The 23901-nt window shown below is 45.4% G+C and overlaps 1 long non-coding RNA gene across 3 annotated transcripts; it reads left to right on the top strand.

Moving 5' to 3' along the window:
• The first annotated feature begins 5756 nt into the window (after positions 1-5756).
• LOC120562567 lies at positions 5757-23122 on the top strand. Of its 3 annotated transcripts, none has more exons than XR_005639791.1 (5): positions 5757-5981; positions 7889-7938; positions 11216-11500; positions 16747-17025; positions 21317-23122. It is a non-coding gene; the product is annotated as an uncharacterized LOC120562567 (long non-coding RNA). The 3 variants fall into 3 exon arrangements; XR_005639792.1 differs by having other exon boundaries at positions 7889-7934; XR_005639793.1 differs by lacking the exons at positions 5757-5981; positions 7889-7938 and adding an exon at positions 11103-11117.
• Positions 23123-23901: the final 779 nt, after the last annotated feature.

The raw sequence follows: 23901 nt of genomic DNA on the forward strand, positions 1-23901 counted from the left end.
TTTAGGATACTGGGGGAGCAACTTACACAACAAACCAGCAAAGAAAACGAGAAGAAAAGCTGTTCTGAGATTTGAAACATTTTCTGCTTTCTGATTTCCGTCTCTGCACTGTTGCCCGGGTCTTTTTCTTTTTCTTTCTCATTCATTAAAGTGTTTGACATGCTGGTCAGCAGTTGAACTCAACAGGTCCAGTGCAGTCAGTGTGTGTGTGTGTGTGTGTGTGTGTGTGTGTGTGTGTGTGTGTGTGTGTGTGTGTGTGCAACCTCCTTCAAAGATGCAATCTGAGATACAAATGTAAACCAAACAAGAATCTGCAAATGTGAGCCAGGAAGCTGCTGTCACTTGTGTCTTTTGGTAGACATGAGATCAAACGTTATTGTCTGTTCACACAGAAAATGTTCTCGCATCGTCTGCTCCAAAAAAAATCATTCCAAACCCAAACATAGAACACATCTGTGTGGTCACCCAACAAACATCTGACTCACACACTCATAGGCTCGATGGTGTTTTTATGCCCTCGACTGCTCCTAACCCTAACCCTAACCCTAACCCCTAACCAGTGCCTCCCAATTTTTTTTGGGGGGCAAAAAACACAGATAAAGCACTCACACACACACACACACACGCACACACACACACACGCACACACACACGCGTACGGACAGACACACACACACACACACACATACGGACGGCACACACACACGGCACACACACACGGACAGACACACACACACACACACACCTTACAACCGCACACAGCGCTACAAACACACGGACACACACACTTACAACACACACACACACACACACACGGGCAGACACACATGGCACACACACACACACACACGGGCAGACACACATGGCACACACACATACACACACACACACACGGACAGACAGCACACACACACTCATATAAAGACATGCCACACACAAAGACACACACACAAAGACACACACACACACACACACACACACACACACACACACACACACACACACACACACACACACACAGTGCGGGGGGAGTGTATAACCACAGTAAAGGGACAAACACAACAACTAAATTCGAACTAAAATCAGTTATTCATCTTTTCCACGGTTTGTTCCCCCCTTCTCATGCACCCTCCACGAGAAAGATGTCTCTTATGGAGGGTGGCCAAAATAACAAGAACACCTGCCAATCTAATCCAACCAGATCCAACAGCTCCTCGTTGAACACTGGAACGCAGCTGTAATTGCTGAGAATTGGTTGTCTTTTTAGAGCCTGCACTTAGTGTCGTTGCCGGTTTGGGATTTCTTGACATCGTCAGGCGCGTACTAAAGAAATACTTTGAGGTACAGGACAGGATCTTGGTGTCAGTGCAGTGCATGTGTTTACGTTTTCTTTTTCTTTTTCTCTTCAGCTTAATGAAACTAGAATCACTTAAAACTGCAAAACGATGCGATTCTTTTTGTCTGCACTATGCATGTGACGTTCAAAGTGTTTGTGATCCAGCTGGCAGCCCAAAGAACTTCCACACAACCCGGAGTCTGTTTACTGTAGATAGAGAGATAGATAGAGAGATAGATAGATAGAGATAGATAGATAGATAGATAGATAGATAGATAGATAGATAGATAGATAGATAGATAGATAGATAGATAGATAGATAGATAGATACTTTATTCCCAAGGGGAAATTCAAGGTCCCAGTAGCTTAGAGACATCACACACAACATACACATGCATCATAAACAGGATGATAAAATAATAAATCCACATGAATAATATGGACAATAAAATAAAAGATACTAAATAAAAAAGTACACATGAATGTACTGAGGGATTTATAAGCATGGGAGGCTTGCAGTGACAGGGCAGGGACTGACCCTGTGGTTCAGTCTGTATGGTAAGGTGCTCTATGAGAGGGGGTGTCACGGTGGTATGGTGCAAATAAGTCCAATAGTGCAAGTCTAAAGTCTAGAGACCAGCATTAAATATGGACAATATAGTAATATAAGAATATAAAAATTATAGCAGTGCAAGGATAAAGTCTAGAGACCAGCATTAAATATGGACAATATAAGAGAATAATGTAGACATAGTAATATAAACAAAACCGATAGCAGTGCAAGGATAAAGTTAAAGTCACCTATTAGTCTTAAAGTATCTGATATTTACTGTACTTAAGTATCAAAAGTAATGCTCTGATATTAAATGTACTTAAGGATTAGAATTAACAGTAAAAAAAAAAAAAATTATAATTTGATTATTAACTTTATGGCCAAAGATGTGTAACGGTATCTTCATCACCATTGTCGTCGGGGTGGTCATCGTCTGTTACCATGGCGGCAGAGCCTGCACCAGGTGTTTCCATGACGCTATCAGTCATTATGCTTCCTCCTCTTCTTCTTCTTTAGTTTTGGTCTATGGTGGGTTTTTTGCCGCTTGGCATTGCAACAGGCATTAGGTCACCAACTGGAATGGAGCGTGCATTATTTTGGCAATCTAGGAGCAATGATTCACCAAGCCTGCTGTTTTCCAGTGTAACTTTTTTAAGATCATTTTTTGGGGGGCTTTTTCCCTTTATTACAAGTGACAGTGGATAGGCGTGAAAGGGGGAGAGAGATGGGGGATGGCACGCAGCAAAGGGCAGCGGGTCGGATTCGAACCCGCGCCACTGCAGGGCTCCGCCAATGTGGGGGGTGGGCGAACTGGGTGAGCTAGAGGCCACCCCCAGTGTAACAAATTTCTTCTGATTTTATTTCGTAGTAACGAGTCACTAAGACACTCAGGGGAAATGTAGTGGAGTAAAAGTGTTAATTTTTATCTAGGTAAAAGTAGAAGGTTGCAGATATTAGGGCCATATCATGAGGGTTAAATCAATGATTTACAGGCAGGCACACACACACACACACACACACACACACACACACACACACACACTCTGATGCTGAGATTCCTAATAAAGTGACACCGCAGTTCACTTCACCACCTTAAATCACAAGCAAATGATGACATCACGTCTATAGAATTTCACATGTATGTAGAATATTGCACAATCTTTTTAATTTCTTCAATATAGACTTGCATATCTGCAATGTGTATGAGCGGTTTATCGCTGTACATTTGAATGCATTGAGTCTCCCACATTTTTTTTATTTGCAGGGACAAATATGTATGTGCCATGTTTATAAAATCATAACAAAAAGAGAAATATTTATGATGACCCACATTTCTAGGCCTAAATGATATTATATAAGTACCCACCTGTTTTAACTGAAGAAAAAACTATGACATCTCACACACACACACACACACACACACACACACACACACACACACACACACACACACACACACACACACACACACACTTACACACACACACACACACACACACACACACAGGAAATCATCCGATGTGACAAAGAAAGGGGGCTGTTACTAACACTTAAATTTAAAAAGTTCAATTTGAACACAGATCCACAGAACCTTTACTTATAAAAGCGTATGTATTTTGACATGGCTGTATTTCTAATATGACTTGAGTATAGGATGTGAAAACGTCTCTGGTTGCTATAATCTGCTCACAACTATAGGCCACTAATATATAATAACATTTTTCTTATATTGTCCTTAAAGTTATGGGTGTAGTTGCAGTCATAATCAAGCTACAGGTTATATTTGTAACAGTTATAATTACTGTACTAAATGCATAGTTCTAGTTGCAGTCGCATCATTCTGCATCTTAAACATGTCAATCATGGGAAATAATTGAGAATGCATCTGGGAAAAAATATATATATATATTAAGATATAATAGATATATATAAGACAAATAATAATAATAATAATAATAATAATAATAATAATAATAATAATAATAATAATACAATTGAAGTTGTAGTTGTATTGGCATTTAAGTTATAGCTGTAGTTGTAGTAATCAAGCATTATCAAGCTACAGGTTCTATTCATAACAACATTATGAGTTATGTTTCTGCTGTCATTGTTATATCCTAAATGCATAGTTGTAGTTGCAGTCACATCATGCAGCATCTTAAACATGTCCACCCTGCAAACTCATTCAGTTGCATTCAGGGACAATGAGCTGGATCTGGAACTCAGGCCTGTGCAGAGTAGACTAGATGGAGAGATGGGGGTGGTAGTGTTGGTGAGATGGGGGGGTGTTTAACCGCCAAGCCCTAGCTGTAGGAATGGCCTGATGGGTGCTAATGAACTTGGGATGTGCCCCCGCAATGCAAAGCGGCCCCCTGGTCCACCTCGGTGCCCGGGTTCCCATGCAGGCCGACGGAATAAGAGACAGAGGGATCATTGGGGGAGATGGGGGGGGCGGGGGGAGGTTTGTGGAGGGGGGGTTTGCTGGATGGTGCACCCAGCCTATTGTGTCCAGTCCTTAGCCCCATTAGAGCCACCATGCACCAACCACTCCGCTTTTCCCAAGAGGAGCTTCGAGGCCTGCCCGCCTGTCTGCCTGCCTGACCGGACTCGGTATCCAGGCATCGGCGAGGGAGAGGAGAGAGAGAGAGAGAGAGAGAGAGAGAGAGAGAGAGAGAGAGAGAGAGAGAGAGAGAGAGAGAGAGAGAGTGAGAGAGAGAGAGGGAGGGGAGGGGAGGAGGAGAGAAACAGTAGCCGTATTTAGAGTTTGAACTCCAGGAAAGCGTCCAAAATTTGGAGAGAAAGAAAAGAAGGAGCCCGGGACATTGTGGAAGGCAAGAGAGAGCCCCGCCCCCACCTCCCCGACAACAAACTGGGGGCTGACAAAGTTGTCTCTTTGGCAGTCGCGCCTCCTATTGAAGCAGTAATTTATTCAAAGGAGATTTTTATCCCCGCGATGTGATTATTATGATAATCAAGTGACCCAGACCCCCTTATTCTTGGCTCTTGTCTGCGGGCTCTAGGCTCGCCGGTGACAGTAAAAAGCTGATTTGCACGGTCCTGCAACCCCTCTTCCACTCTGCTCACATTCCTGGACTCCTCTGTATCAAAGACGCAGACAATGAGAATAGTGGATGTGTGCACTTGATCCAGGCGCATGAGCGGAGGCCGCAGTCTCCGCCCGGGGGCTTTGTGTCAAACGAATACTAGTAGCCAGACAAGATTACACGAAACTTTTTTTTTTATATATATATAATCCCACATGGGCTAAAAAAAAAAGAAAAAAGAAAAAAACAGGGCTTAAAACGCCACACTTGATAAGTGAAACTCCCTAACATGGCTACAATAGAGGCAGCACAGAGGATGCTGCGTGAGGAGTCCAGTATGGTGCCCATGCACTTGTGCGTAATTATGGACATAACTATGAATCTGGCCATCAGATTTGTATGCTGTATGAGGGTGTGGAAGCCAATATTTTCACAATTCTGTGTTTGGTTAAGTCTCAAATATGCAATCCAACCCAAAAGAAGTGCAACATGGATTTAGATTCAGATTAGTTCTCAGGATGCTGATAGGCTACATGAGAGGGGAGAACTTGAGCATCCGTGCTTATTCACGACCACGTCTGCTTTCATTTTTCAAAAGGGTGGAGACAAAAAAAAAACAGACCTGCATCGTGTCATAAAGGGGAGGGCCTTGGTGGCAGTATATGTTTTTAGAGCAGGCATGTTTTAAGTTCATATTGCATCTGACGAGAGGGATGGCGAGCGCGAAGGACTGCGCGGGCAGGAGAGAGAGAGAGAGAGAGAGAGAGAGAGAGAGCGAGAAGGGGGGGGGGGGTGGGGGGGGGGAGGCGAGATCCAGCTCCGCGGGAAATAATGGGGATGATAATAAAGCAGAGGGGGGAAAACCCGTCCGAGGGAAGCTGAATGGATGGAGCCAGAGAGACGTCACAGCCAGCCGCAGCCATGAAGACTGAGCGCTCCAGCCTCCGGAGGCTCAGTCGCTCTCCATCTCCCCAGCTGCTCGCTCCCTCGCTCGGCTCTTCTTCTTTTTTTTGGAGAGCGGACGCCGCGGCGACTCGCAGACGACGGCGTGAGTATAACGATTATAAGATGTGTTTTTCTTCTTTTATTTTTCCTCAATGGGGGGAGGGGGGGTGATGGTGATGCGAAGGCAGGTGCGGAATATCGGCTTTAAAAAAAAAACGCGTTTGCATGCCGAGCCGTGTGGCCTTAACCGTACAGTACGTCGCCAACCTGCACACATAACGGAGCACGGTGCGTGCGTGTGTGTGTGTGTGTGTAGTCTCGGTAGTCTGGATGTGGCAACAGCAGGCGATGTGTGGGCGATGAGTGGTTGGGCAGCAGGTCTTCAGCTCTAAATTTGATATATTCTATATATATATATATATATATATATATATATATATATATATATATATATATATATATATATATATATATATATATACGATTTCTGTCTCGTTTTTTTCTGTCTTTGTGCTCTGATGAGTGTAAAGCAGGAGGTGATGTTTCATATTCCATGCAGAACGGCAGCTGTTGGCAGCGAATAGTAAGGGGGGATACATATTGCTCAGCCCAAAATATGCAGATTGTTGTCTTTTATTCAATGTTTCTTACAGTGAGTGTGTGAGGGGTGTGTGTGTGTGTGTGTGGGGGTATAGTGCCCATGCAGGTCCATCAGGGAAAGGTCACAGAAACAGAGCATGCAGAATCAAACCTGCACACTCTGCCGTGCTGAGATGATGAAACGGATCAGCGAGAGAGCCGCTTGTAATTAGACCGGGTTGGCTCTGCTTTGAGGCAGAAGAACTCCTGTTTTCACAGCCTCAATGACGCATTGTGCACACATGCACAGACTTCATATGCGCCATTCACAGGGAGCCACAAAGGCCAAACGGCGCTTCCAGCACTGATTCCATTTCTCTCTCTCTCTCACACACACACACACACACACACACACACACACACACACACACACACACACACACACACACACACACACACACACACACACACACACACACACCTCCAAGGCACTTAGCAGGGCCGCTTTTCTATAGCTCTGCTCGCTGTGGCAGCAACATATGGCTCTAAAAAAAATAAAAAATAAAGGACTGTGTGCGGCCGTGTGGCTCAGATTGGAGGATTACCAGCACACAGGCCTGCAATGAATTCGTAATAAAACAAAGTGGTGGCGTTCACACCCATAGCTGGCGGATAAAGGGATCACAAGGCCAAATATCCAGTCCACACGTGTGCACCGAGTGTATGTATGAGGCCAGTGCCGAGAACACGTGTGCGCGCCCCCCACCGGACACAGAGAAAACGGTGCCTGTGTGTGGAGCTTTTGAGGGGTTCAAGCATCAAGAAAAAAAAAATAATTAAAAAACTGCGATTATGCAACGCTTCACACGACGAACATGAGAGCATTAATGTGCATGCATGCAGAGGTCAATGCACGAGGAGAGGCAGAGGGGGAATCTGGAGGAAAAAAATAATTATAGTAAAACTGGAAATGTGTAATTTAGTTTGCTAAAAATGTAAGTTAGACAATTTTATGTTTTTTTAATGTATTCATTTATTGAACTACTTGCAGCACACAACACACACTCTCTCACACTCACACACACACAGACACAGACAAAGTTGTGTGTGTCATTGCAGTGCACGATTTTAGTATCCCTTTATGTTACGGCAGGTTGCATTATGTTATCGTGACAATCCTCGACTTTAGCACAATAATTCATAATGCAGTAAGAATATCACGCGGCTGAGTCTGCACATTTTAACGCCCATCAGCTTTTATAAAATGATACTTGTCCTTGTTGGAGCATTACAACGCAGTTTGCTGATTACCTTTTCTGTTTGAACGTTAGCTGCATGTTAAATTGGGGCTATAATTGGGATCCTCCGTGCTGTACAGTCCATCTGAAGAATAAAATGAACGTCTCTTTTTTTTTCTTCTTTTTTTTCCAGGGATCCCTGGAGAGACACTCAGCGGCCTCACAACACGTGGCTTACTGTAGGTAATATGTTACTCACATCACACACGGGCTTCCGTATTCCACTCGGATATTTTGGGAAGTTTTAAGGGAATAATATAGTTTATATTTAAAGAAATAACAGATTACAGTATGATGGTATATAGTCAGATGTATGTCGTTGTTAAGCAATATTTCTTTTAGTAGATTAGTGTGTATTGGGTTAAAAAAGATGGTTTCTATAATGCAAAGTTCAAAGATTTAAAGAGGAATATAAGAAAAGCAGCCACAGCCAAATATAATGCCATTATTTTTTGTAAAATTCGCACAATATGCTCAGTGGCTTTAGTTTCAGTACAGGACGTGTTGAAAATGTATTTTGCGATTTCTAAAAATCGTCATTTTCAGCTAATCAGCGCCACACTACTGTGTAACACTTAATGTGCGTGTCGGTGTGTGTGTGTGTGTGTGTGTGTGTGTGTTCAGACCTACAGTGTGTCTGCCAACAGGCCTACATCTTCACCCTCAGTGTGCCTCTTCCACTCTGCTCATTCCAGAAATACACCTATCCACCTTCAGATATCGCTCTGGCGTGTGCGTAAAACACTTCATGCTGTGCGTTAAACTCGTGCGTAATTGCCTTTGTTGCCTCAAAATGCGGCATTCGAGCTGAGAATTCAACCTGTGTGTGACACAATATGGAATGTTTCACCATGTGGCTTCAACGAGACGAGAACCAAATGAGACTTTATAATAGGATCAATTTCTTGCTAATTAATCTACGGTCGCTCTGCACCTTCGCAAGAATTATTTCCAATTAGAGGCGCCGGATTTGTTGACGTCATGCACGTCTTGGCCAATGGCACGGACTGATGAGGGTTGTTTAAATGGCGGAGAGAAAGAAGCTGGAGCTCGGCTGTTTTTTTATTTTTTTATTTTTTTTAAATGGGAAAGTCTTTTCTGTAGCTGAGAGGGTCTTTTGGTTTTCAACTTCACACTTTCAAATCTCCACAAGCTTCATTTTCTGAACTCGCAGCGTGGATGATTCCTCGGGTGAAAAGCATCGTGAAAAGCGAACAATGTGGGGTTATAAACCCAGAAGACAAATATTGAAATTGTATCAATTTATTCGAATGATATAACAGCAGTGCAGCCAGGAATAAGCCAGTGTTAATGAAGGGGCTATTAATGATAATGGGGAAATAAATGCAATCTGCATAGAATTATCTTCCTCTGTATCCAGCTTGGAAATCGTGAAACTATATCTGATCTAAAAAAAGCCATAATGCTCCCAGCATTAAAAAAAAATCGTAATAATATTGCATCATTCCCATGCAAAATAATATTGTGGTGAATTACTGAGGAGTTTAAAACACCAACGAGAATAATGTGTGTTTTTTAAAACAGCATATAAAAAACGAAATTGTATTGTAAGTAATTGAATTTTCAAAATGTTGTAGGTTAATAATGCACCTTAAAAAACTGTAACATTATAATGATACCAAAAACATTATGCAATTAGGTCATTTTTATTAGAACATGTTTTTGAAAAAAATTGTCTTTTGCAAAAGAATATGAATTATCTGAACTACAATTCAAATCTGACAGAGGAAGATATTTATGAAGAAAACGTGTGTGTGTGTGTGTGTGTGTGTTTTGTGTGTTTGTGTGTGTGTGTGACTGCACTAATCTGTGTGTGTGACTGCGTTCATAAGCCTGGGTTCTTATCTGATATTGTCTGTAATTATGTATCTAAACGTGTAAGTTCACACGTTAGCTGCATGTGTGTGTGTGTGTGTGTGTGTGTGTGTGTGTTCCAGTGCAGTTTAGCATTCTGGGAGCTGAAGCATGCTTCTGCTCTCAAAAAAAAAGGGCCTCACTTTGTCCTTGTGGATTGAAACAAAGCACGTTGACCAAGCTCCGTGTTAAGACGTCAGCCTTCTGAACGGCAACAAAACAGGTTTAAAAAAAAAATAATTAAAAACTACATTGATTCAGAGAGCAGAAGAAAAAGACGAGGTGTTTATTGTAACCTGGAGGGAGAGAACAATGCCCGTGGGATTGGTTGTTTGCTAACAGGGATGTAGCTGTCTCTGCTAACGGCTGCATGTTGCCAGTCAAGTCGTGTAGTTCGAGTGTTCAGGGTATGGGCGTGTGTGATGGAGGGCGAGAATATTCTGTGCCTCGCCCCCCTCTGTCACTCTCTCTCTCTCTCTCTCTCTCTCTCTCTCTCTCTCTCTCTCTCTCTCTGTATCTCTCCATCTCTCTCTGCTTTCAGTCAGAAGAGCTTTAGTTGGCAGTGGTGTTGGTGGGGGAGGAGCCTGCCACAGCAGGGATCTGGGCACACAGAGCAGCTTTAATTAGAATGGGGCCTTGTGCCATGTGCCAGCACGGCGTGTGAGAGGAGTGTGTGTGTGTGTGTGTGTGTGTGCTACAGCATTGTGTATACCCGTTGATGTGTTTATTGTGCTTTAAGTTATGGGTTATATATATGGACATATTTGGTTGAGAAAGGACATGTGCATTACGCTCTGATACGTCCGAGTGTGTGTGCATTTGTATTACATCACTGTCAGTGCATGTGTAACGGGTGTATGTATGTATGTCTTGAACCCCCCTCTGTCTTCGCTTTGACGCCAACCTCGAGCGTGGGCCAACTGCTCTGGCATCAGATAATGTAAATGAAGACAAACCCGTTTCTTTTGTAGTCAAACAGCCGGGATCTTTCAATTTAAAAATGCATTTGGGCCGAGGCGGGGGGCGGTGTTTGAAGCCATCACCCTCCTATGGAGCCAGTCAGCGGGTGAGGCGGATGCGCCATAGGGATGGGCGCTGGGTCGGAGAAGGGAAGGTTGGCGCCATAGCCGGTTTGAACTGGTTCGGCGACTTGCATAATTATAATTTTTTTTTGTATTGGTGCCTCCTCTCGCTGATTGTTTGACTTTGGGAAGTTTTTGATACAAAGGCATGGCCAATCAAAGCGTTCTGCGCACAAAGGAAGGTTTCCAATTGGCCGAGGCGGTTTGAGGCGGGGGTGAGGGGGGCCACTTGGTGTCGTCACAAAATGAAGGGTCAGGACATTTAAGAGCCGCCGTAGGTTGAGTGAGGGGAAAAAAAAGGCCCTAAACCAGAAGAGTAACGTCTTTGTTCAGAGGTGGCATCAACTGCTCTCGGATTTCCAGACTCTGCTCTTTTTATGACGTTCCATTTTAACACCTTCCCAAGTTAGTCTGTGATCATTGAAATCATGTCAAATCAAAGAGATGTAGACATGTTATGTTTTTTTTTTTTTTTATCAAGAACTTTTTTCCTTTGCTTACAGGCCAGAACTTGGGCCATGTCCCTTTGCCTGCGGCTTGAGAGGATGGGTAGCCTTAGGGGTTGGTTGTTATCTTTGGTTATCTAGCTGTATGAGTGATGTACATTCTTCATAAAGCTAGATAACCGAAAGTAACAAGAATCCCATTACACTCCTGAAAAGGCATCAAGACCCCAAACGGGCCACCCTCAAAAAAAAAAAGAACAGACTGCAAGAACAAGAACTGCAACACCAGAGAAGAAGACGGACGACGTTTAAAAGGAGACGTGGGGCGGAACGCAGCAAAAGGTAGGCTGCGTGATTATACGTGTGCGTGAGTGCATGTCGGTCCACGTGGCCTTTAGATAAACCTAACTTTACTGTCCGTATTTGTGGTTTTCGGTCCATCAACAATTCATCTGGTAGGAATGTAGAAATAAATGGATTATTGCCGTACACATTCTGCACAGCTCCCTGCGGCCGGTGGCGGTGATCCATAGCAGTACGGTTGGTGCAACAGGATCACTTTTAATCTAATAAGCCCCATGATCCTTGTGTGTGGGGCTGCATGCAGGGGCTTAGCCATAGTATCACATGGCCCGGGAGTGACGGGCTCGCTGAAAAAGACCCACACACACGGTGGACTTTGACAAGTCGTTTAACAAGTCGCTGTTAGCTAATCAGTTTGCTAGCCAGTTTGGTCAATGCTGTATTCACTTGGCTCCATGAATTTCAGCCTTGGCTGTTTGCGTCTTTGGCTTCAAGAGAACACGCAATGTGAGAAGAATGTGGGCCTTTTATATCATAGGAGCTGCATACGGTGCTATGAATTATACATATGTTCTCGTCTTGGACGGGATTGTGTGAGTTAAGAATGCTCCCTCCGAGTTAATCCGGCCTCCACAACTCCCCGCCGGCACCTAAGCGAACGGACAAGAATTTGTTTGAGACCAGTTTTGTTAAGTTAGCCGTTTTTCTCCTTCCCACCTACTCCTTTCTCCCTTTGGCATGAAAAGATGTTTGATTTGGGGTCCTGGCCCGTTGTTTGATTTGACGTGACAGTTGGCTTGGTTGTGAATGGGCCGTGGCAAAGCCTCCATTGCATGAGGGGCTACCATGTGGAAAGGCCTGATGGGATCTCGCTGAATGCTGCTGCTGAGTGTGTGTGTGTGTGTGTGTGTGTGCATGCGCAAGGCTCCGTGGGGGGAGTGGTCCAGGGGCAATCAAGCAGAAAGTGTCCCCAGTGACGAGATCCGCGAGCGAGAGACGGAGAACAATCTGAGCCTTAAGGTTCTTTGCCTGGGCTCATGGTGAGGAGTAATTGGTCAATCAGATCTTCAACCTCAACGCCTCTGATGGCTGATTGAAGGTGTGATTTCTTTTCTGCCCATCAAAGGTAGAGGGTCGCTCCTGCTGAGAGAGGCCGCCGAGGACTGTTCCCGAGGTCTCAAGGCTTCGGAGCTACAAGACTAGCAGTGAACTCCAATTGTAATACATATTCCACACGGCGCTTTGCTGTCTCAACACGGCTCAGCTAAAACATCGCCCTGGAGTTTGGATATATTCAGCTTGACATGGTACAAATTCAAAACAGTTGTGCAGGGCCAAAGTGAAAATACCTCTACCTCACCTCGCAATGTCAATCTCTTCAAGCCCTGCAGTTGTGCCTGCCTGCCTGCTGCATTGCAGGTGCTGAGTGTGACATTTGAGCTCTGGGCTCAGCTAGCAAGAGAGAGGAACGAGGGCCTTGACAGGAAGTGACAGCCGAAGATGTCACCTTCTTGGATGGCAAAGTAGTACCTGGTTCCCTCTCTATTGTGCTGCTACCGTCACTGCCGACCTGTTTCTATTACAGGGTAGACTTGTGAGTGCGCCATGGCTTTGATCCGTTGCTGTAAATGACAGATTAAAGATTGTTCCTGACTAATATCCGGGCACTTGCATGTAGAGCTGCAAAGATCTTTCGATTCATTGTCAACTATTCAATGAATCTGCAACTATTTTGATTATCGATTAATAAGTTGGAGTCATTTGTAAAAAAGTTAACAAAATCTCTGATTCCAGCTTGTTAGATGTGAATACTTTCTAGTGTTTTTACTCCTCTGGGACAGTAAACTGAATATCTTCTTGGGCTTTTAGGAAACACCGATCCACATTTTTCACCATTTTCTGACAGTTTGTAGACCAAAGAAATGTGTCCATTAATCGGCAATGAAAGTAATCGTTAGTTGCAGCCCTGGTTTCATGTCTGTGCCTTCATGAATGTAAAATGCAACTACGTGGCAGGCACGTTTTGAGCAGTGTAAAGCTAATAGTTGCCTCCTTTTGCTTCCTTTTGGTGTCAGTTACAGTGCCGGAGCTAAATGGGAACTGAAGTCTTGGACAGATTGTGTTTATACCCTAAGCAGTGCCCTGGGAGACGCATGTCATGGTGCAAATGCTTTGTACTGGCTCCGTGTGTGGCACAGTTATATCACTAGCACTTCACACTGGGGACCCCGGAGCAGAGACTGTCTAAGCTTCTGCCGCCATGAAAATGGCACGGAGATGGGAGAGTTTCTACAAACCACCTTAGGGCCTTTGCTCTCGCTCTCCCTCCCTTTTTCTGTGTCCCATGGCAGCGTCTGAAATAGAAAGAGAGCGCAAAGAGGAACGGGTGGAGAAGGAGAGAAAGCAGGGAGAGGAAAGAAGAAGAGGAGGAGGGTGGTGGTGGGTTTGTCTTAGCTTTTCATGAACTAGGTAAGCAGATTTAGACTCCAAGTGTCAAATAGAAAAACAGCCATTGTGGTCGGGTCCTACTTGCCCCCCCACCAGTAGACTTTACAGTCAATAGAGCTAGTCCACTTGTCACTGAGGGACAATGCGCCCCTATGCCTCCCTTTCACCCCCGCCGGGTCCGAGCAGCCAGACAGTTTTCTGAATAAGACCCAGTGATTCTTGCCCCCTTTTCTCCGCTCCTCTTTCTCTTGACGAAAAACACCAACAGGGTTTGGAAAATGGCTTCGCTGTTGGGCCCGAGCAGAAGGCCAGAGGACTGTTATTTTCTACAACGTCAGCATTCCCTCCACCCTCATACGCTCGCGGAGAAATGAATGTAGCTGAAGCAGTTGCAGAAGTCAATGGGCCGCCCCAGACAAAGGAGATTTAGTTTGGCAACTTGGCAGTAACAGGTGTACTTTGACCATGCTCGGGACCACACGGGGGGAGGGGGGCGGGGGGGGGGGGGGTGACTGCTGTTGTCTGACCCGTTGCTCTGTTTGCCTCCCTGTTGGTTTTGAGTTGTGTGGAGATAGAGATGAAATTTGCGTTGTTTTTCTCAAGACGACAAGAGCGCCTCAGACCTCGTCGACTGAGAAGTTTTAGTCGAGAGTGTGTTTGGCCTAGCTGTCGAGCACTGGCCTCTTATCATTTTTTTTTTTTTTTTCCCACTGCTTTTGAAAAACGTAGCCCAGTTTTGCCACATTTCTCCGGTGCTTTGCCAAGTTTTCTCCAAAGGGATTCTGCAGATATCTTTAGATCTGGAGCTGTGCTCACCCAAGGGAGCGAGTTAAGGGTAAACAATGCGGGCCCAAAGAGGAAGAAAGAAATATCAGAGGGAGTGCGGCACAGCACTGAAGCATGAATACATTTTCACACTTGGAACTGAGACAGTGATGTTTTAAGAGGGGAAATGTCTTTCAAAGAGAACGAGTGAAGCCTTTTCTACCCATACCTTCAGTATTTCCAACCACAATCAATCGAGCCATTCAGCGGCAGTATAAACAGACACTCTCAGAGCCAGAGCAGAACAGTGTGCGCATTTGTTTGTTTCAGTCGTTAATAAAGCCTTTTACCGAGAGCCTCAGTCCTCGGGAAAAAAAAAGCCCATTCTGGTTAAAATGACTTGGCAAAGCATCCGATGAAGGGTCTGTTCAGACTGAAGCTGCTCCCGCTGCCATTGTCTCGCTCTCTCTCACACACCTACGAGTCCAGAGTAAGCACACAATTTCATTGTTGCGTGAGCTGTTAATATCAGAGGCTTCACAATAGAGCCCATTCGCCATATTTGCATAAGGCACTTTTCCAACAAGGACCCGGAGAGGGCTTGAAAGCTGGCCCACTCCACCGCCAATGGCAAAAAAAATGTCAAGTGCCAATTAGGAGAGGTTTGCCACCATTCAGCAGTACCCCACCCCTGTATTCCTCCCCCCCCCCTGCTCACCCACCCCCCCAAACTCTCTCACACTCCAAGTCACCCCTGTTTTTAACCACCTTATTCCAATTTCAGACGTTGCCTTCCCCTACTGACACCCAGAGACAAAAGCTGGCTCCCTCCTCCGCTGGCTAATGGAGGATCCTTTCTGCCGAGTATTAGCTAAATCAGACAGCGTGCTCAGTTCCCCGATTAGTCAGCTTTCTTTGTTGATTTCTTTGAATGGAAGGGTTCACGAACTATGCGGCTAAACCTGCGAGATACACAGCCTCCACCTGCTAGTGAATATTAAACTTAGCAAGCTGGCTACAGTGCGCTACTTTGGTTTGAGACTCGCGGGGGTTTGCGTGGACAGGTGTGAGTGATTGAAGGAAAGGATTTTTTGGAAAAAGACAAAACAACCCCCTATTTCATCCGATATCCACAGTGATCCACATTCAGCCACCTAATGACTTGCTTTAAGCTAGTGCTGCTTATTATTTTTTTCATACTGGTATTTGCACGTACAAATACAGAGCATCCTTTTGTGAGAATGGCTGCAGTCGGAGACTACTTGAGTTGAGAGCGCAGGCTTTGAGTCATCAGCTAAAAGGAACGCACGCTAACACTACAGCAGGATTTACGTCCGTTAAGTAAGCTTAATTGGTGAGTGTCAACGGTGCCGAACAGCTGTTGACAATTCCAAAGATGCTGAAAATGCAGCGTTATTTCCTCCGATGCTTAACAGCAGCTGTCCGATTGGGTAAAGCGGCGCGGCGACAGGAACGCAGCGCCTCGTCGGCGTTCTTGAATTTAAGTAACGTGGTGTTTACATTCGGGAAAGCTGTTGCTACAAAAGGCAGAGACGTCACATAACAGACCTGGGATCCTGATAAATGGCCAGGGTGCAGCGAGTGAAATTTAAAAATGTACGTCGTAGACACAATGGAAGAAGGTAATCGTGTTTGTCCAATTGGGCTACCGTTGTTTTCCACAGAGCATTTACCTAACTTACCGCCTCCTGCCACTCAAAGGGTTTTTCTCTCTTGTCCCCCTATTTTTCCTCTTTTCATTCTTTCATTCAATCTCTGTGTCGAGTTTTTTCTTCTCTTTCCCACCCTTGATTCTCAGATGGTTGGATCTGATTTGCATGCATTTGCATAATGAAAGTCATTTGCATGCTCAGGGGCAGACTGTACCATGAGAACAGACATGAAAAGGTGGATGTGCGTGTATACGCGCGTTTGTGTGCGCGCATGGCTCGGATTTCCGTAGGCTTCCGTGAACTGTGTGCGTTTTGACGGATGGAACCACGTTCTTCAAATTGTCCCTGTTGCCCCCTTCTGATTTTTTTTCCCCCCCTTTACCCGTTTATTCTGTGCAGGCTACCAACCACACCACCACTGAAGGGAAGCTGGCAAAAAAGGAGACTGAAAAACAGAGAAGAAGGAGGAGGAGGGGTTGCTGTTGATTCTGCCCTGCCTCTCTCCTCGCCCTCCTCTGCATCGCCTCTTCCCTCCTCCTCCTAATCCTCCTCCCTTCCTCCTCCGCTCCATCCTCAGCCGACTGCCCCCTTTTTCCTGTACAGCGAGACGCAGCCCCGCGCCACCATCTTAGAGCAACGCTGGCATGAAATGGAAGTGGGGAAGACCAGTCGGTGCAGGTAACAAGCCAAACACCACTGCGCCCGCCATGCTGCATCTTTCCATCGGCGCCACCTCCCCCCCTCCCACCCCACCCCACCCCGCGACTCTCCATCCTCTCCTCTCCCACCTCCCCCGTTACCCTCGCTCTTCCTTTTCACGCGGGCAATAGCCTCCGTTTTTTTAATCACCTCGGTTATGTTTGTTAATTGCACGATTCACGAGATGTGCTGATGGGCGGAGGGGAGGGTGGGCGCTTGTGGGCGGAGCGTGTTTTGTATGTGCGTTCCCATTAAATCACTCGGCTCTCAATGCCTCTCTCTCTCTCTCTCAGGAGGCTTTCAGTGGGCATCTGTCCTCTTGGAAGCGCCATGTTTTCTTTCTCGTTTGGGAATTCTCGTGCCATCCTCACATGCGCGCCCCGACATGGCGGCGGCGTGCGGTGGCTGCCATTTTGGAGACACGATGCAAGCCGTGCCTCCTGGAGAAAAACAGAGGCACGGTTTCATGACTCCACACGGTTGAGCATAATTTGACCCGCAGACATTAAACATTAAAAAAGTGTGGTATGGTTTAACGGCTGCAACTAACGATCATTTGCACCGTCGATTAATCCGTCGATTATTTTCTCAATTAATGGATCAGTTGCTCGGTCTCTAAAAAGTCAGCTCAGTATTTCCCAAAAAGCCCAAGATGTCCTCCTCAAATGTCTTGTTTTGTCCACAATCAAAGATTAGATAAAAGAAGAAGATGTTCAGTTTACTAGAACTAAAAAAAAATCACATTTAACAAGCTGGAATCAGAGAGGTTCTTTCTTGAAAAGGACTCAAACGGATTATTCGATCATCACAATAGTTAGTGGTTAATTTGATAGTTGAGAACTAATCGATTTTCAAGAATCTTTGCAGCTCGAGTTAGTTTATGTATTTGCAGTGTGCTGTGACAGAGTTCAGACTTTTCAGAGTCATTATATATACAGTACAGGCCAAAAGTTTGGACACACCTTCTCATTCAATGTGTTTCTTTATTTTCATGACTATTTACATTGTAGATTCTCACTGAAGGCATCAAAACTATGAATGAACACATATGGAATTATGTACTTAACAAAAAAGTGTGAAATAACTGAAAACATGTCTTATATTTTAGATTCTTCAAAGTAGCCACCCTTTGCTTTTTTTGATAACTCTGCAAACCCTTGGTGTTCTCTCAATGAGCTTCATGAGGTAGTCACCTGAAATGGTTTTACCTTCACAGGTGTGCTTTGTCAGGGTTAATTAGTGAAATGTTGCTTATTAATAAAAAAAGCAAAGGGTGGCTACTTTGAAGAATCTAAAATATAAGACATGTTTTCAGTTATTTCACACTTTTAAGTACATAATTCCATATGTGTTCATTCATAGTTTTGATGCCTTCAGTGAGAATCTACAATGTAAATAGTCATGAAAATAAAAAGGAAACGCATTGAATGAGAAGGTGTGTCCAAACTTTTGGCCTGTACTGTATAAATATATATATATATATATATATATATATAAAAAAAACTCTTCGGCTTTTTTCTTCCTCCCTACTCGAATGAGGTCAGAAGAAATGTCAAGGTGGGCACATCGTCGGGGAGAAAGCGATGATATCCATGGACCGCTATTCACATTCTCACACAGGGACACTGCAGCATACAACAAAACCAACACAAAGCAGGGGAGAGAGACAGGCAGACAGACGGAGAGAGAGCGAGAGAGAGAGAGAGAGAGAGAGAGAAATAATAGAGACGAGAGGGTGAAGAAAGTGGGACCTCGATGGGCAGAGTCTCAGCACTGGAAAGCCTCTCTTTGTGCGAGTGGCGAGTGTTGAAGGGCAGTCGGTGCTCAGACAAGTCGAGTATTGTTCTCCGTGAGCGAGCTCGTTATAGTGCAGCATTATTCCAAACCCAGGGAGCTCCCAACTTTGAAAACCGCTTAAACCGAAAAAACACCAATTAGCATTGGCTGGGCTTGATTAGGTAAGGCAGCCGGTAAACAATGCACGCCATTGTCCTCGCGACAGAGAGAGCCACCCCCCCCCTCCCTCTCACCCCTTTGTTTGTGTGTGTGGTGTGGAGGTCAGAGACAATGCTAATGCTAACTTACAGTAGGGTGCCAGTCCAAAAGGGCTAACGGAGAAGATGGCTGTCGGGTCAAGGTGGGAGAAAGGGAGACCGTTTGCGTCTCGTTATGGAAGGTCCGAGGTGACTCAGCGTATACGGGATCAATTGGCCAAAGTTTCCACTGAAACCTTTCTCCTCAAATTTCAACATTGATTTCCAATATCTACACAGACTAAACCTTGAGTGATAGCAGTTCTCTAATTAGGTCATGCCAAGCGTTCTGCCCTTATATTTTTTGGACCGATGCAGCCTTTAAAAGCGTGTAGGCGTCGCTTGGCTTTCCCCGATAAGTGCTTTCGGTAACTGTGTCAAACCCAAACGTGCACTAATCACGCCCGGGCCTCCGTAAACAGGTGGTAGATTGAGCAAAGGGGGCCGGGGCCGTTCTCAATTTACTGTGTAAATTATGCAGAGCCCAAAACAATGCAAACAGTAGACAGTGGAGTGGCTGGCGTTGGCTAATGAGATGATGAGAAGCCTGGGAGGGCTGGGAGCCGGCCCGAGGTGAGGGGGTGGGCACGGCCCCGGCAGCTTGTGTCTGGATCTGTGCATCCGTGTGTGTGCGTGTGTGTGTGTGTGAGAGAGGGTCTAGGGGTGCTTTGGCAAAAGGGGAGCAGACACTGTCCCGTCTGCACCAACCCCATCATCAGCACCCCTCCTGCCCAGACTGAGAGCTGCAGAGGGAGGGGAGGGTTAGCAGGCAGCTGGGGCACCCTGCCCCCATTGCTCCAGCAAGAGCACCAGCCTTGGGAACCTCTGTGGCAGGGGTCCCTCCCCACAACACTGGCACGTAGGGGCCCCCCAAAAAAAGTCTGGCTGCACCCCCCTCCCCCCCTCCCCCAAAACACCACCACCCCTCCCACCCTAATGTGAGGCTGGGGGGCCTGGGAAGGACTTCAAGTTCACGGCCAGACCTCCTATTGAGCTGACAGCCTGACTGTTTGCTCAATTCTGCTCCCTATTCAGAGCCGTGCTAAGGGGGGAGTGGTGGTGGTGGGGGTGTTAGAGAAAGGGCTGGAGCATGACGAGGGGGGGTGTTGCTAGATGGGACACCGTAGCACCGTGATAGCTATTCATTCAGCAAGAGAGAGAGACAGGGGAAAGAGCGAGGGAGAGAGTGAAGAGGGATGTGGGGTGGGGGGGGGGAAAGGGGGTTGAGTCGGGGCGCATAAATAAAAAGTGAGGAATCCAGGCTCGAAGTTTGCTTTGAGCGGTGTGCGCCTCTCTCACACTCTTTTTAGACTCTTAATTACCGGCGCCTTCCACTTTTCTCTCTCCCTTTCTCTAACTACACCCTCCCCTCCCCTCCCACCCCACCCCACCACACACACACACACACACACACACACACACACACACAAATCGCAATCATTCTCATCATCCCCTCTATCCCCTGGTTTTATTAGGCCACATGCTGGGGCTGTAAATTTACCATTAACAAGCTTATTCACTGTAGTCCTCTCAACAAAACAAGACCAGGATGCCAATAACTCAAAGCGACACCAATACCCAAAACTGCCTTTTACACCACAACCCTCCTCTGTTAGCCACTCCTTCCCTCCCTCCCTCCCTCCCTCCCTCCTTCCCTCCCTGCTCTGAACAACCGGCGTGGTGCTAAAATGCCAAGTCTTAACGTGATGCTGGCTAATAGCTCAGGCGATGCTAATTAGCGCGATGGTTGTTGACTCCTGCCGCTGAGCTGGACTGGGGGCGCGTTATCGGTTCACGCTGCACTCGGTGACCCGCCAGTCGGGGTTTTAAGTCGCTTGTCTGAGCCGCTTGGAGAATGGAACGGAGAAAAGGTGGGGGGGGTGTTCGATTTCCTTCTGAAGTCCAACTCAGCCTAGCTTAGGGCGCGTCACATGCTTCCTCTTTGTATTAGCAGCTCGTAGCGTACCAGGCTCCCGTTAAGGCCCTTTCAACCTCAGCCCCAATCCCCTTCAAGCTGGTGCACGGCACTGCGCTTACCTCGGCCAGATTTAGGACGCCAGGAATGCCCCCCCCCCCCCTCCCCCCCCACACCCTCTGTAACTTATTTTTCATGTTTTAAAAAGAACAAGGCTTCTTTTATTACACCTGAATTGGCACGTAACGGTCCACTAATTGTTTTGACATTCACATGATCGGCCTCAGACGTATCTTAATGTCATCTTTCTCTCTTTTTGCAGGTGGATGATTTGTCGGCGTGCCCAAGGGGGATCCGAAACGGCCAGAGCGGACGAAGAGGAGGGACAGCAGCTTCTCCTCCGTTTGCCGTCTTTCCGCCAGGACTGAAACGGCGACGGCGCCGACGTCTGCACGCGCTTCCCGCCGTGACTTTGGGACATCGCCGCGCCGTTCGTACCTCGACGCGTTATTTGACCCAAGCGGGACTGAGCGAAAAAAAAAAAAAAACGTCCACGGCTGTGGGAAACGAAAGGCTCAGACAGAAGATCAGCAGCTTTTCCGGTGCGGACAAACTGGTCCCGTAAATGTTGTGACTCTCGAGGGTGTGGCACTTGATTTTGTAATTCTCCTCCTTATGTGTTCTATCCTCCATGTGAAGAATATCACTTAAGACATGAAGCGATGTGGTGTGGCTTCAACTGACCATAGGCTTGACTCGTAGGTTCATTTGAATGAGTTGTAGCCCACGTTTTGTTTGATTCCTGTTTTTGTTATATAGTTGCTAGGACTCGGAGACACGTGAATGTGAGACCCACGGCAGCAGTGAATAAATACTGCACTGCGATTGGACGGCTCCGTGTGTCGGCTGACACAATGGCGAAGGAATGAGCTGTCGTCTTTATACTCTATGCAACTGTTTTATCTTTTATTTCATTTTATTTTTGGTCTTGGATCTCCTTTCATCATTGGGATTTTTATTTTTGGGCTACCAGTTTTACAGATATTCCTTCAGACATCATGAAGAGAAATGGTTTTATAAAAAGGAGCCTACTTTCTCCCGGTTTGTTAATATACTGCTACAGAAATGACAGTCAGTGAGTGTGTGTGTGTGTGTGTGTGAGTGAGTGCGTGACAAATGACACAATACAGCTCAGTTTCACATGCATTTTGGAGCTCATATTCGCAGCCTTAACAGACTTTGATTCGCAGCCGTGAGCCACAGTCTGAGTAAACGGGCGACCGCACGTTTGATATTCCTGATGGCAGGAGCGTGTTTGATCAGCAGGAAGTGGCAGAGCCAGGGCTCATGGCGGCGAGTGTACAGAACACGCCGCGCTATTAAAACCTTCCCCCGGCGCTGTCTGGAACGCAGCAGCTTGGTTCAGTTACCTGCGTCGCTGTAACGATCTGTCGTTTGGGTGAGACATGATAAATACATTGGCTTCAAACACCGCCTTAATTTCCTGTCCTTGACATTAACACACGCACGCACACGCGCACACACACGCACACACGTGCCCAAACGTAATAAAGCAAGTACTATCGCAGCCTAATTCATTCTATATTAATTTTCGGGAAGTGGCAATTTTTTTATTACGATTGATAATCTATGCAAATCTTTTAAATATTACTTTAAACAAGCTTGCGTCTATGCAGTGCTTTTGCGATTGATTCGAGAGGAGACTATCTTGGTTCTAATTTAGAAAATGTATTCTTTTGATAATCATGCACATCCCAGTGCTCGAGACAATTACTCATCTGCCTGGATAAGCTTGAAATTATGTTTTTAATCTTAAGCAAAAAAAAAATAAAAAATAAGTCACTCCTCTGATATCAGTCCAGAGGCATGAAAACCATGAATTGTGGTCTAAAATGATTAAATTGTGCTTGCACTAAATCTGTTGTTTTTTTTCCCCCCCTTAAATGCAGATCAAAGCTATCTATTCAGCTTATTGGCGTATTGTTTTATACAAGCAGCAATGTTTGTGTTATGCAATCTAAATCGCTGTGATGAGTGTTCACCGCATGTGCCTTTGTATGGAAAACTGTGTTAGTAGTAGTAATAAAAAGGTTTACATTGAAAACAATGGAGAAAAAAAAAATGGCTGTTGTGCATGTTTGTTTTTTTGGGGTTGTTGATTTGATCTTTGTGTTATTAAGTGGTGATCCTCTGGCGATTAATGGAGAGCTCGTTCAAATCTTCAGCGATGCAACTCAGCGAATTGCATCAATCTAAATATGTGTCTATCAAGGGAGGCGGGGCGCAGATTGAAGATTCTTCAGTCTGAATCTAAATTTACTCAGCGGCTGGCAGCTCTCCCTAAATGTGTTGCCTTTTTTTTTTTTTCTTATTGCGGCAGTCACGTCTACAGAGAAATCAACTGCTATTCAGTCCCAACGTAACGTTTACAGCCAAAATGAAAAGATGAGCTCCCTGGGATCAAACCGTTTTCACAACACCATCAGGGATGTGGGTTTATTTCCTAGAGTGTTTGGCATCAAACTGCAAGTGAGGAGGAGTGAGGGGTCAACCACATTTCCTATCAAAAGAGCCGTTTTTTGGCACAACAAAATGAAAAGAAATCTGTCTATTTAAGTCTAAATTGGCCTATAAACATTACTGATGTGTCTAAAAGAGCACTCATTACTAGGTGATGTTTGTTGCCAATTTTATGAGTGAAATGTTGTGTAGCCTAAATGGAGACTGTAAGAATCACTTTTGGCCCACAACAATAATAAATGAAATTTAAAAAGGTAAAAAATGTTATTCATCTCCATAGAACTTATTGTTAAAACCACAGGGAGCCACCTGAACCCCTAACGCTTGAAAATAAAACACTTTTTGACATTTTTTCAACACATTTTT

Source organism: Perca fluviatilis, chromosome 7 (genome assembly GCF_010015445.1).
Source record: "Perca fluviatilis chromosome 7, GENO_Pfluv_1.0, whole genome shotgun sequence".
NCBI classification, from domain to species: Eukaryota; Metazoa; Chordata; class Actinopteri; order Perciformes; family Percidae; genus Perca; species Perca fluviatilis.